Source organism: Canis lupus, chromosome 38 (assembly GCF_011100685.1).
Source record: "Canis lupus familiaris isolate Mischka breed German Shepherd chromosome 38, alternate assembly UU_Cfam_GSD_1.0, whole genome shotgun sequence".
Taxonomy (NCBI): domain Eukaryota; kingdom Metazoa; phylum Chordata; class Mammalia; order Carnivora; family Canidae; genus Canis; species Canis lupus.
In genome coordinates this window covers 16,028,259-16,043,284 of record NC_049259.1, presented here as the reverse complement: position 1 = coordinate 16,043,284, position 15,026 = coordinate 16,028,259, and the positions used below count along the sequence as shown (strand labels likewise).

The window sequence follows — 15,026 nt, the reverse complement described above, 5'->3', positions numbered from 1 at the left end:
GGAGCTCCGGCTCCAACCACGGACACACCCCACACACACACCTGTCTCTGTGCCAGACACTGGTCTCTGGCACAGAAAAATCCAACACCTGCAGGATTGTGCTATCAGAACAGCAAAAATAGCAGAAACACAGCTTTCACCCCACTCTGCCTTCCAGAGCTTTCCAGGGTGCACCTGATTGTAACTTGCCAAGTTCCCTCTAGTGCTCAAAACACTCTGGAACATGGCTTCATCTCTTAGCCTCTGCCCAGGAAGAGGGGTAGAAAGGATGCTGAGTGCTAATCCACAGGAATCTTTCCTCACTGATAAAATTAGATTGCCCTCTGGAGAAGCAAAAATGCTGGAGACTTAAGGTTCATGAAAATATATTATCAGTTACTGAGTAAAAAAAAAAATCCTTACAGCTTTAAAAATAACTGCATATTTGTATTTATTTATGATAGTCACAGAGAGAGAGAGAGAGAGAGAGAGAGAGGCAGAGACACAAGCAGAGGGAGAAGCAGGCTCCATGCACCGGGAGCCCGACGTGGGATTCGATCCTGGGTCTCCAGGATCGCGCCCTGGGCCAAAGGCAGGCGCCAAACATAAATAAATAAAAATTTAAAAAAAAATTTAAAAAGGGATCCCTGGGTGGCGCAGCGGTTTGGTGCCTGCCTTTGGCCCAGGGCGCGTTCCTGGAGACCCGGGATCGAATCCCACATCAGGCTCCCGGTGCATGGAGCCTGCTTCTCCCTCTGCTTGTGTCTCTGCCTCTCTCTCTCTCTCTCTCTGTGACTATCATAAATAAATTTTAAAAAATTAAAAAAAAAATAACTGCATATTTGGAATAAATTGCAAGATATTTAATTGAAAACAAAGTTTCCATTTGTCGACATATAAAGACTTTGTTTTATTTTATTTTATTTTTTTAATACTTTGTTTTAATCTTTTGTAATGCATGTGTGAATTTAGAAAGAAAGAAAATAGAGGGGGATGGAATCTGTATAGACCTAAAGTTTTACGAATCCAAGTTGTTAAAAACCCTTGGTTTATTTTTACAAAAAAAGCTTAGGCTCGAGAAGAAATGTATGTCTGGGGGCACCTGGGTGGTTCCGTAGGTTAAGCATCCAACTCTTTTTAAAAAATATTTTACTTATTGGGATGCTTGGGTGGCTCAGCGGTTTAGCACCTGCTTTCAGCCCAGGGCGTGACCCTGGAGACCAGGGATTGAGTCCCACATCGGGCTCCCTGCAGGGAGCCTGCTTCTCCTTCTGCCTGTGTCTCTGCCTCTCTGTGTCTCTCATGAATAAATAAATAAAATCTTAGAAATATATTTTACTTATTAATCATGAGAGACAGAGGGAGAGAGGCAGAGACAGAAGCAGGGTCCCCAGTGCGGACTTGATCCCAGGACCCCAGAATCACGACCTGAGCCAAAGGCAGATGCTCAACCACTGAGCCACCCAGGTACCCCAGCATCCACCTCTTGATTTCAGCTCAAGTCATGATCTCAGGGTCCTGGGATCAAGCTGCATGTCGGGCTCTGCGCTCAGTGGAGAGTCTGCCCAAGGAATCTCTCTCCTCCCTCTGCTGCTCCCCCTCTCTGCTTGTGCTCTCTTGATCTCTAAAATAAAATAAATAAATCTTTTGAAAAAAAGAAATATATCTCTGGAGCAGATAATAACTGGTTAGAAACCATGAAACAGATGTAACAAGTTTAATTTTCCAAGGACTGAACTTGAAACAGTGCAGGAATTTCAGCCATGTCTCAGTTCTTGAGCTGCTCAAGAAGGGAGGATGGTCAACCTCCACCTCTTCTAAGGTTAAAAAACATGTTTTCAAGATTATTTTTACTATTTTTATTTTTTTATTTATTTCATTTCTTTCAAGATTATTTTTAATTTGAAGTCTTCTATGTTAAATATTTTGTAATTCAAAAGGTGATAAAAATAAATGACATAACAGAAGGGAGAAATTTAACGTCTGCATTCATGTTTTATTTTATTTTATTTTATTTTTTTAAAAGATTTTATTTATTTATTCATGAGAGACACAGAGAGAGAGAGAGAGGCAGAGACACAAGCAGAGGGGGAAGCAGGCTCCATGCAGGGAGTCTGACGTGGGACTCGATCCCAGGACTCCAGGATCACGCCCTAGGCCAAAGGCAGGCGCTCAACTGCTGAGCCACCCGGGGATCCCCACATTCATGTTTTAAAGTATTTTCTTTAAAAATATCTACCTGTGGTTATTGTGCAGAGCCCACAGGATGCAAAATTGGGAATTTTTAAATAATTAAATTTTGGGGGGGGATTTTTTTTTTAAAGATTTTATTTATTTATTCATGAGAGACACATAGAGAGAGGCAGAGACACAGGCAGAGGGAGAAGCAGGCTCCCTGGGGGGATCCCGATGCTGAACTCGATCCCAGGACTCCGGGATCATGACCTGAGCCAAAGGCAGACTCTCAACCACTGAGCTACCCAGGAGCCCCAAAATTGGGAATTTAAGGCACATTTAAAAAAAAAAGATTTTATCTATTTATTTATTCATGATAGACACACAGAGAGGGGCAGAGACACAGCCAGAGGGAGAAGCAGGCCCCATGCAGAGACCCCGACATGGGACCCCATCCCAGGACTCCAGGATCACACCCTGGGATGAAGTCAAGTGCTTAAGCGGCTGAGCCACCCAGGCTGCCCGGCACATGACATTTTTATTTCCCTTCCGGGCTTGGGTTTCTTCACCAAAGCTAAAGAGCGATGACTCCAGGCAGATACAGCAAAAACCACGGGATCCCCCTCGAAGGATGCTACGGCTGAGATTTGGTACAATCATAAACCATTTGGTATTCATAATCTTCTATGAATAGTTTCTCTTGAATTCTGAAGTCTCTTCCGAAATTTGGCTTTCCCTTTCCCAGAGAGACCAAGTGTTCCCGGGCTGGGGCTACCGCCAGGGGCTGACTCGGGAGCCCAGCAGGTGCAGCGAGCCGGCCTGGGCCCGCCCGCGGCCCCGGTGAGTTCGCCCCCGGTTAGTCCCACACCCCAACTCCTAGGCCACCAGGGTCAAGGGCGGAGGCCTGGATCTTGTCGGCACCCAGTGGGTGGGCGGGCTGGGAGCACAGCCTCAGGGTGCGGCTCCGGCCGGGCTGGGGCTGGACCACTGTGCGGGATGCTCCGGGGGCCGGGATGCTCCCTCCTGTCTGCGCGCCCCCTGCGCAGGGGAAGGGGGGCAAGCACGGGGCTGAGCGCTGCGCGTGCTTTTGTCCGGGCGCTGCCAGATTCCGATCCAGCCTGCCCGCTCCCCCATCACTGAGAGCTTGGCTCTCTTCTCCTCGCTGCCCCGCAGGAGTCGCCTTTGGGTGCCAGGCGAGCCCACACTCAGCTCGGTGACTGGCCCGGGAATGGAAGCTTCGGAGGCTGCGCACCTCCGAGAGCCTGGTCTGTCTCTGGAATGCCACTCCCTCCCCAAGGCTTCCGTGCACCTGCTGCGCCTTGACACCAGCGTAGAATAGGATTGTGTGTGCACAGATTTATATCTGCCTGATGGAGATTGGGGGTCGATTGAATCCTCCTACAACAGAGTCAGAAGTCTCCTGCGGATAACGCTTCAGGGTGACATATATGACAGTTGGAATAATCCTTCAACGCTATGGCGGAATTATATCTAATCTGGTTGCTTTTCCCCAAAAGCCACTGAAGATGGAAAATTAGTTAGCTATTTTCACTTAATAATACTGATAATAGAAAAACGTATGTGTACTGTACATTAACTGGAATTGAAATTAAAACTGAGAAAAAAAAAGGAAGATATACGTGTAGATGACTAAGGCCAGAATTATGATCTTATGAGTTAAAAGAATATTTCTTTTCTTTTTTTTTTTTAAAGATTTATTTATTTATCCATGATAGACATAGAGAGAGAGAGAGAGAGGCAGAGACAAAGGAGGAGGGAGAAGCAGGCTCCATGCCAGGAGCCCGACACGGGACTAGATCCCAGGACTCCAGGATCACGCCCTGAGCCAAAGGCAGGTGCTAAACCACTGAGCCACTCAGGGATCCCCTAAAAGAATATTTCTTTTTATTTTATTTTATTTTTTTTTATTTTTATTTTTTAAAATTTATTTGTGATAGTCACACAGAGAGAGAGAGAGAGAGGCAGAGACACAGGCAGAGGGAGGAGCAGGCTCCATGCACTGGGAGCCCGACGTGGGATTCGATCCTGGGTCTCTAGGATCGCGCCCTGAGCCAAAGGCAGGCGCCAAACCGCTGCGCCACCCAGGGATCCCAGAATATTTCTTTTTAAAAAGGCTTTATGGGCAGCCCAGGTGGCTCAGTGGCTTAGTGCCACCTTCAGTCCTGGGTGTGGTCTTGGAGACCCGGGATCGAGTCCCACGTCAGGCTCCCTGCATGGAATGGAGCCTGCTTCTCCCTCTGCCTGTATCTGTGCCTCTCTCTCTCTCTCTCTATCTGTGTGTGTCTCTCATGAATAAATAAATAAAATTAAAAAAAAAGATTTTATTTATTTATTTGGAAGAGAGAGAAAGAATGTAGGAAGAGAGGAGCAGAGGGAGAGGGACAAGCAGACTCCGTGCTGAGTGCGGAGCCTGATGCAGAGCTCGATCCCTTGACCCTGAGATCATGACCTCAGCTGAAATCAAAACAGTTAGATGGGGATCCCTGGGTGGCGCAGCGGTTTGGCACCTGCCTTTGGCCCAGGGCGCGATCCTGGAGACCCGGGATCAAGTCCCACATCGGGCTCCCGGTGCATGGAGCCTGCTTCTCCCTCGGCCTGTGTCTCTGCCTCTCTCTCTCTCTCTCTCTCTGTGACTATCATAAATAAATAAAAATTGAAAAAAAAATTAAAAAAACAAAACAAAACAGTTAGATGCTCAACTGGCTGAGCCAGCCAGGCACCCCAAAAGAATATTTCTGACAAAATCTGAAAAACCCACATCAGTGTATATATTGCCCTTTGCCAATAGTATGCCATTCTAATAATACATATAGAAATATATTCCAGTATGTGTGTATTTTTCCTGGAGGTATATTAAGATATCTGAATAAATGGTATTATATTGAGAAAACAGCAACACAAAACCATCGTGTCTCACATATATTGTAAAACTAAAGAAAGCATCGTTTAGACCCCTGGCGTGATAGGACAATGCTTAGCACACACGATATATTGATTAGAAGGGAAAGCTATCATATATGACTGAGAGAAGAAAAGCTGGCTGGGGCCGGGGGTGGGGTAGGAGGCAGATGATCCAAAAAGCTCTCATATTAGAAGAGGATTTAGTACAATGAAAATCTAATCAGAGACATGAAACTGTAGATTCTAAGTATATTAAGAGAAATTGGACAGTGGAAGTCTGAATAGGCTTGTCCGGCCTTATTCAGAATGCGCATATATAAATCTTGCACTTATAACTGAGTCATTGTGGGGGAGCCAGACAGTGTGAAATTCTCATTTAGTACTTTGAGGATGGAGCTGTTGAAGTATTTCTATTTATCTTCATGATGTGAACTAATAAAATGATCCCTTTTGCCAGTGGCTGAAAATAGAAGCTAAAATAGTGAGAGCTCCGAACTGTCAACCTCTGACCCCTCCAAACTGAAAACGAATGGAATCATTTAGACAGAACTTCCATGACCCAGGAGTGAGGAATTATTTCAGAGTTCTCTGGACCAAAGTAATTTCACTGTGTATCCTATGCTGTATTCTAAGAAAGAAGGCAAGAACAAATACAAATTTGAATTTTATTTAGCAGTTTTATAATAAGTGCTAATACTGGCATCGCTATTTTGGATCTGATTCTTTTACTGGCAAGTAAATAAATCGTCATTCTGTTAAGTTTGTTATAAATCAAGAGCTTCGGAGTGATGATTACATGTGTCGTCTATGATCAAAGAAAACGAAGTGTAATTATAGTTTAACTATAGGATTAGGAATGTAAATATTGGGGTCTGGAGGTGGGATATAAAAAAGAATTTAAATATTATGGGTGTGATGTACAATTAGGACTAAATTGAAAATGACAATGAACAATTTTTAAAGATGGCTTTATTTATTTATTTGAGAGAGACAGCGAGAGAGCACAAGTAGGGGAGGGCAGAGGGAGAGGGAGAAGCAGACTTACTGCTGAGCTGGGAGCTCGATCCCAGGATCCCGGGATCATGACCTGAGCCAAAGGCAGATGCTTCACTGACTGAGCCACCCAGAGACCCCTGAATTTATTATTATTCTTAAAGATTTTATTTTTGACATAATCTCTACACACAGTGTGGGTGGGACTCAAACTCACAACCCCAAGATCAAGGGTGGCATGCTCCACCAACTGAGCCAGCCAGATGCCCCCCAAAATGGCTATGAACCTATTGTGTGTATTTCCATCTCTGTCCCTGAACCGCCCAACAAGTCACACCATCCCAGTGGCACAAAATCAGATAAACACCCCCCAGTCTTCACAGTTTGGTCTCTAATATCAATTGGGACTTAGGAAGCCAGCGGATTGTATTTCTGGGACGTGTCTTGTTACCAGAAAGCGAAGGTACTTAAAAAGAAACGCACAGTTTTGTCCAAAGGCTCCATGGGCAGTTTAAGGGTGGCTTTGGCAACCTATGACATTTCAAACACCAAAAAATAACTGACTACAAATACCTGAAACAAATGAACTCGGCAAAAAGCTGTCGGTTCATCACAGTATTCTAATTTAAAAAAGCGTATGGTATAAAAAGTCGGTTATAAAAGACTATGTTATTTTTGGATGTCATTTTAGTATCTTTATGGAGTTTTGGCCCTGGTGGATTCATACAATATTTTAAAAGTGCAAAATTCCATAAAGTTCCAGGAAAATTTATGAAAGCATCGCATTTGGATACGAGGGATCCCATGGCATGAAATTAAGGTGTCTTTGTAGCCAGATGGAAGGATTTAAATAATCCAAGAATTTTTAAAAAGTGCAAAATCCAACGGAAGCAGTGAAGAACATTAGCCCCGAATCCGTGAGTAGGCAGCAGAAAGAAGACTTGCTCTTGGTTAAATCTAGATAATGTGAGCCAGAAGGCAAAGCACTTTTGGGGGGCGAGGGGGCATCTGCTGTAGGGACAGGTCTTAGGGTCCCCCTGTTGTGGGTGGTAGGCCCTAAGCACGGCATCCAGGGGAGTTTGCTCTGACCTCTAGTGGATCTCTCCGGTAACACCTGGAACTAACAACCATTCCCACTTACCAACAATTTTGAAAGAAATGGTACTGCATTTTGGTGCTTTTGCTTGGGATTATATCCATGCAGCAGGGCAGCAGGGATTAACTCACACAGACCAGAGTCTTTGATTGATAAATGCTTCATGACTTAAAGGCCGCTTGATAGACCAGACTTTTCTAGGATTGTGTCCACAAGGAGACATGAGAAAGGGGTCGCTGTTGATGAAAATGTTGGCGAGCTCGTCTTCCAGAACCCCAAGTGTGCAGCCTGCCAGGGTCAGACTTTGTCACTTGTAACATCTTTGAAGCCAGCTGCTTCTTCATCAGAGAGATGAGGGTATAAACGAAATGATTTATCAGGCCGTTACCTGTCCCTGATATTTTGAGAACACAAAGTGGACAAGGATTTAAAAATCTTTCAGTCTGGATTCATTTCTCTCTCCCCTTTTTTGAACTACAAGAAAGTATTTATTAAATCTCAAGATTAAAGAAGACTTTTTATGGTTGAGAGTGATGAAGAAATTATAAAGGAAAGACCAGTAATTCAGAAGCCACCATTAAGAGTAATAAAAGACAAACAGCACGTGAGAAATATTTTTTAAAAAATATTGTGGGCAGCCTGGGTGGCTCAGTGGCTTAGCACTGCCTTCAGCCCAGGGCATGATCCTGGAGACCTGGGATCGAGTCCCACGTCGGGCTCCCTGCAGGGAGCCTGCTTCTCCCTCTGCCCGTGTCTCTGCCTCCCAATCTCTCTCTTTGTGTTTCTCATGAATAAATAAATAGAATCTTTAAAAAATATATTGTATTTATGAGAGAGAGTGTGTGTGCACAAGGTGGGGCAGAGGGAGAGAGAGAAGCAGACTCCCCATTGAGCAGAGAGCCGACCATGTGGGGCTCGATCCCAGGACCCCGAAATCATGACCTGGGCTGAAGGCGGGCGCCCAAACCACTGATCCATGCAGGTGCCCCGCAAGTAAGAAATATTGGCAACAAAGAAGAAAAACAGTAACAGCAAACTTCTATTGTATTTAGCTAGCTAACATGACTAGGGGCTTACCAAAGTGCCAGACATATTCTAAGAGCTCTACTTGGTTTCATTTCATGGATTCATTTCTTTCCATAGTTAAGTAAAATCCCTTTAACAAACAGGATCACACTTTTAAAAGAGGACAAAAGGAGACATTACGAGGCTACCCCAAGGTATACAAATTTGGGGTCACCTATCTTGAAAGAACATCAAAAGAGGCCCACTAGGCGAACCTGCGGACATTGAGTGATAGATGCTGATTGTAGGAAACAACCGTAACTCTTGAGAATATATATGTCCACTCACATTGTCGTGCAACCAGTCTCCGGATGCTCTTCATTGTACAAAAGTGGAAATCTGTGCCCATTTAAACACCAACTCTCAACTTCCCCTGCCTCCAGCCCCCAGCCCACATCCATCCTACTTTGCGTCTCTACAAAATTGACTACGAGCTACATCACTGAAATGGAATCTTCCAGGTTTTTTTTTTTTTTTTTTTTTTTGTATTTTTCTTTTTTTGTGACTGGCTTGTTTCAGTTGGCACGATGTCCTTCAAGCTTCGTCCGTGTTTCCTCCTCTGGAAGGCTACTGTTCCAATGTACGCGTGTAGCAAGTTTTGTTCATCCGTTCACCTGTCAACGGACTTGCCCACCTTTCGACTCCTGTGACTCGGCTGCCATGAGCTTGGATGTGCAAGTGCCTGTTCTAGTCTCTGCTTTCAGCTCTTTTGAGTATGTATATCCCTTGGGGTGGGACTGCTGGATCACGTGGGGGTTCTATTGGGGGTCCTTCTCTCTTTTCTCTCCCTCACCAGCTTTATTAAAGTACAATCGACAAACCCAATTATAACACACACACATATATACATATACATATATATATATATTTAAAGATCTTATTTATTTATTTATTTATTTTTATTTTTTTTAAAAGATCTTATTTATTTATTTGAGACAGTCAGGGAAGAGCAGAGAGAGAGGGACAGTCTCCCCGCTGAGCGTGGAGCCCGACTGGGGGGTCCTCCATCCCATAACCCAAGACCATGACCTGAGCAGAAACAGAGTCAGATAGGTCCTTAACCAACACACCAATCAGGCGCCCCCAATTGTAACATAAAGTGTACGACATGATGATTTGATATATGCATATTTGTTCTTTGGATTTGACTTTTTTCCTTTTTTTTTTTTTTTTTTTTTAAGGTTTCACAGGTAAGTGGTGCGGTGCTGTAAGACTCCCGGCCGCTGCTGCGGGCCCAGCTCTCTGACTCAGACTGCATCATGCTGCTGAGACAGGCCACCCTCCCTCCTGACCCCTCTCTTCTCTGAGAGCTCCCCTTTCTAGGGGGACGCCCCCGGATGCAGCCTGGGCCCCCGCTGTCCAAGCCGAGCTCAGTCCAAATCCAGCACCGTGGGGGCTGCCCCCTGTGCTCCTGCCTGTCCCTCCATCGGGCCGGATCCTCAAGCTCACTCTAGCTACACGCAGAATTTTCCCACGGAAACAGACTGGGGGACACTCAGCAAAATAGTAACAGTAGTTTCTGGATGGCGACGTGTAATTTTGTGTGTGTGGCGTATCCATGGTTTTTTTAAAAAATCGAGATATAATAGGCATAATATTACTTTCAGGTACACGACGTCAGGATTCAATATTTATATATAGTGTGAAATGATCACCGCAGGAAGTCCAGCTAAAATCCATCACACACAGGGTCACACTTTCCTGTGATGAGAACTCGAAGATCTCTTAGGAACTTTCAAGTACACAGTGTTGTTAACTATAGTCACCGCGCTGTAGACTGTCTCCATGGCTTACATGTTAGAACTGGAAGTTTGTACCCAGGTTAATACATCTTCACCCCTATCCCTCCCACCTGGCAACCACCAATCTGGTCTATGAGCTATTTTTATCTTTTTTTAGATTCCACAAGTGAGATCATATGGTATTTGTCTTATTTATTTATTTATTATTTATTTATTTTTATGTTTATTTTTAAAAGATTTTATTTATTCATGAGACACACACACACACACACACAGATAGAGAGAGAGAGAGAGAGAGAGAGAGAGAGAGAGAGGCAGAGACACAGGCAGAGGGAGAAGCAGGCTCCATGCAAGGAGCCTGATGTGGGACTCGATCCCAGGTCCCCAGGATCATGGCCTGGGCTGAAGGCGGTGCTAAACTGCTGAGCCACCCAGGCTGCTCATTTTTTTTCTTTTTTAAAGATTTTATTTTTTATTTTTATCTTTTTAAAAGCTTTTTTTTTAAATTTTTATTTATTTATGATAGTGACACAGAGAGAGAGAAAGAGGCAGAGACATAGGCAGAGGGAGAAGCAGGCTCCATGCAGGGAGCCCGACGTGGGATTCGATCCCGGGTCTCCAGGATCGCGCCCTGGGCCAAAGGCAGGCGCTAAACCGCTGCGCCACCCAGGGATCCCTAAAGATTTTATTTGACAGGGAGAGAGGATACGAGTTCACAAGCAAGGGGAGCTAAGGAGGGAGGAGCAGGCTCCCCGCTGAGCACGCTCAATCCCAGGACCCTGGGATCATGACCTGAGCCGAAGGTAGTTGCTCAACTGCCTGAGCCACCCAGGCGCCCCGGTGTGTGTCTTTCTGACTTATTTCACACTATTTACACCCCCATTTTCTTTATCCACTCATCCACTGTAGATACTGAGGTCGCAACCTTGTCTTGGCCATTGTGAATAAAGCTGCAATGAACATGTGGGTGCAGATACCTTTTCGAGTTAGTGTTTTTGGTTTCCTTTGGATAAATACCCAGGAGTGGAATCGCTGGATCGTAAGGTAGTCCTATTTTTAATTTTTTGAGGAACCTCCATACTGTTTTCCACAGAAGCTGCACCAGTTTACATTCCCACCGTCAGTGCACAAGGGCTCCTTTGCCTCCGCGTCCTGGCCGGCGTTTGATGTCCTCCTGATAACAGCCATTCCAAGCAGGTGTGAGCTGAAATGTCACTGTGGTGTTGCATTTCCCCGATGAATAGTGGTATTAAGTACGTTTTCATGTACCTGTGCCCCATTTGTATGTCTTCTTTGGAAGGATGTCTATTCGGATCTTTTGCCCATTCCTTTTTTTTTTTTTTTTCCATCATTAGGAGAGTTTTATTTTAAAAGTGTCACCTTAAACTGCAAGGATGTCCGTTAAACATCACAATTAAACATGCCAAAGAAGAAGCGATGTTATCAAAATGCCCACTTAACCCCCCCAAACATCCTCAAACCCACCCTTTGCTGACCTTCTGTAACCCCATTTTTTAAAGTTTTTTTTCTTTTTTTAAACAAAAAGTAGACAGGTACATGTTGGTAAATGCTAACTGTCCATATTCACATAGAGACACAGTGTAATCTCTGAGCCCAATATACAGAGAAAGGAGGGAAAAAGCTAGAATTCTATGCACTACTACACAGGGGCCTAGCATCCTCCAGCTTCCGGCAGAGCTAAGGGAGCAGAAGGTTTTTCTTTTTTCACACAGAGCACGGTGGTGTTGATTCTATAAAGTTTTTGTTGAGACAGGAAGGAATAAAAATGAATTTGGAACAGAAAGGGGTAGAGATTCTTTTCCCGCTGTATTCTGCTCAAAGTATTTCCCCCAAAATAAGTTGAGAACCATGGTATAAAGGGAGAGAAAAGAGACTTCAAAAAACAGGGCGAATGAGCACAAGAGGAGGGGAAAAAAAAGACGCAACTTGCTCCTAGGGACTGGAGAAAATTAAAAAAGGAAGGTTGGAATCCATCAATGTTCCATTAGTCATCTTCTCCTTCATCCTCCTCTCCTTCCTCCCCCCCATCATCATCTTCTTCACCTACATCCTCATCTCCTTCTTCATCAATATCTTCCAATCCTTCATCATCATCATCATCATCATCTTCTCCTTCTCCATCATCCATATCAGGAACCAAGTACCTACTGTAATGGATTTGGCCAAATATCATCTTTGATGACGTCTCCTAACTCATCTGCACCTGCATCGGAATGGGCAGTAAAGCAGGAAAGCAGCTCTCTGGTTCCTCATGCTGTCTCTTCCTGCTGGCTTTATTCTGCGTTTGACTTGAACGTTTCGTCAAATCCTTTCCAGATTTCCATTTGATTTCAGTGGGCTTTGAAGATGGATCACCACTCTCATGATGAAATTCTTTGGAGAGAACTTTATTTTCGAAGTGAGGGTTTTTATCAAAATAAAAATCTATTCTGTAACCTGATTTAATATCTTCAAATTCTGTCACTTGGACTCTTGTCAAATAACGCAGGGCCTCTTCATCCTCCTCCCCAAGCAGTGCAGACTTGTGGATGATTGACAAATGTTGTTGCCCAAAAATTGGGGATTTTGGCGATCAATTCTGACCTCTTCTGAAAAAATGGTTGGCGGAGTTTGTTTTATTTCTGTTCTACTTTCAAAATCTCCTCACTGGCTTGTTCATTAAGTGTGTCTATTTCATTTTGTACTTCATCAATATGTTCAATTGCTTCTTGCTGTTCTTTTTCTCCCTTCGGCAAGTGCTGAGAGGTCGACGTCTCCTCTGGCTTGGGGGCCAGAGGCAGCCTCAGTTTCTTCATTTGAGGTGTAAGCAAGGACTGGCGCTTGGGGGCCATGCTGTGAGGAAACTCCATGAAACCAGGAAAGGGGCACGTCAGGAGGAAGCTCCGATTACTGGGTTTTGCCCATTTCTTAATCGGATCTTTTTTTTTTTTTTTTTTTACTACTGAGTTTATGTCTTTATATATTTTGGATGTTAGCCCCTTATTAGATATAATTTGCAAATGTTTTCTCCCATTCTGTCGGTTGCCTTGTCACTTTGTTAATGCTTTCCTCTGCTGAGTTGAAGCTTTTTAGTTTCATGTCCTCCTTGTTTATTTTTGCTTTTGTTGTCAATTCCGAAAAGTCGTCACCAAGACCTAGGTCAAGGAGCTTACTGCTTTTTCTAGTTTTATGATTTCAGGTCTTAAAAGCTGGGGTTCCAGGTGTGGTTTTCAAACTCTTTGCCTCTTAGGGAGAAGCTGCAAGTGGATTTTTTTCTGACTGTGGGCTGCAGAGCAGGGGGTGGGGTGCCTCGCATCCCCTTTTCTGCCCCATGTGTAGGAGTCACTCAGCTGGGTTTTGGTTTTCCTTCAGAGGGAACCGCTCTTGTGTGTAGTTGCAGATTCTGGGAGTCAGAGGGAGCACTTGAGTGCAGCAGCCTCCCACCTTGCCATCCTGAGCCAGGCCCAGCTTTATTTTCTAAATACTCATTGAACGGGTCATTTTTAAAAGAAAAGGAAGAAAACATTTTACCATTTCTTTAAACAGGAGAGCATAAAGATTATTTTTACTACCCTCCTGTATTATTTTATGACTCCTGGATGGAAAAATCAGTCAAGGGCATGGAAGAGTTCAAAGGATGACATTTCCGAATTGCTCTAAGTGTCCTTTGCAAAACTGAACCAGACGAAGAGGCAGCAAGAGACAGACAAAACAGTAAATACTGATGTCTAGAAAATTCTTTGACATGGGAAGGAAAACGAAATATAATTATGAACAATAAGCATGGATTCGCTAAGAAAAACATTATAGTAGGTAACCCTTCCCTCCTTCTCCTTCCGTTTTTGATATTATTGAGTATCATGCAAAGCATTATCTGATTTAAACGAAATATTTGGCAAAATCAAAACGGGACGAGTGAACTCCATGATAACACACTTGTCCGACTCATAACTGGCTAAAGGACCTAGAGGCAGATTCATCAACTGTCCACATACTCCTGCTTCAAGCCCCTCCTGCTGCAGGATGGCGCTGCCGGGGTGGGGGGTGAGGGTGGGCTTTACAACAATGATCCTCTGCTCTTGTGTCTGGCCCTGTGAATATTTAGGGCAGGCTGGCCTTGTCCCCATTGCTGTTGAGGCAGCAGGGCATGACCAGTTTGGGGAGCCAGCCGATAGGAGATTCAGCGTCAGAGCAGCCCTTCCTATGCACGGTATTTTGATTTTTGGACTGTTTGTTTTCAGTTACCCTAGGCATGGATAACAATAATTGTACAAACCAGAGTTGAAAAATTTGTCCCAAGTGGGTATAATGATATCAAACTGAATACCTCCTGTAGAAGAATTTAACGATGGCATAAAGAAAAAATAATCAACTTGACAAAACTCAGGTTCCACTTTGATCATAGTAGCTTTTTGAGAATCTGTCAGGAACTTGGCCTTGTTTATATATGAAAAGATGCGAGTCAGACATAAAACGTTCAAGGAAATTTGATTTCTCACAAACGTTAAACAGGTGGGGGTTTCTATTGTTTTTACCTGTTTTACAACTTTCATGGCACCAACTAGGTTAAAATACAATTTACCCAAAAAATGATCTGAAACTAGTGTTTCTCAAAAGTCAGTTTTTTTTTCAACTTCATATTTCGGCTTTTCAAAGTGAATATCGCTAAGCTTTCTTTTAAAACTACTTTTCCTTAGAAAAATAACAATCAAGATTGAAACATTTCCCCAAATTTGGTGTGTATTTTAAACATGTTAGCATCCAAACCACTGAATGTAAGCCGAGTGAGCTGCAATGATTTAGGAAATTTTATAGAATGTGTCCATTTGCAGTGATCATATGGTAGAGCTTTCATTACTGGGTAGAAATTTTCCTTGTTCTTACATATGATTCCATACGTACAAGTGGGTTTTGGGGCTTATTGTCATAATATGCAGCATATGCTAAGAGCCTTGGAAAAAGTTGAAGTATGTACTAGCTCTATTTTTTTATTTTTTTAAAATTTATTTATTGGTGTTCAATTTGCCAACATATAGAATAACACCCAGTGCTTA

The 15,026-nt window shown here is 43.6% G+C and overlaps 1 pseudogene; it reads right to left on the bottom strand.

Moving 5' to 3' along the window:
- Window positions 1-11,977: 11,977 nt before the first annotated feature.
- On the bottom strand, window positions 11,978-12,839 carry LOC100683889 (annotated as a pseudogene).
- Window positions 12,840-15,026: the final 2,187 nt, after the last annotated feature.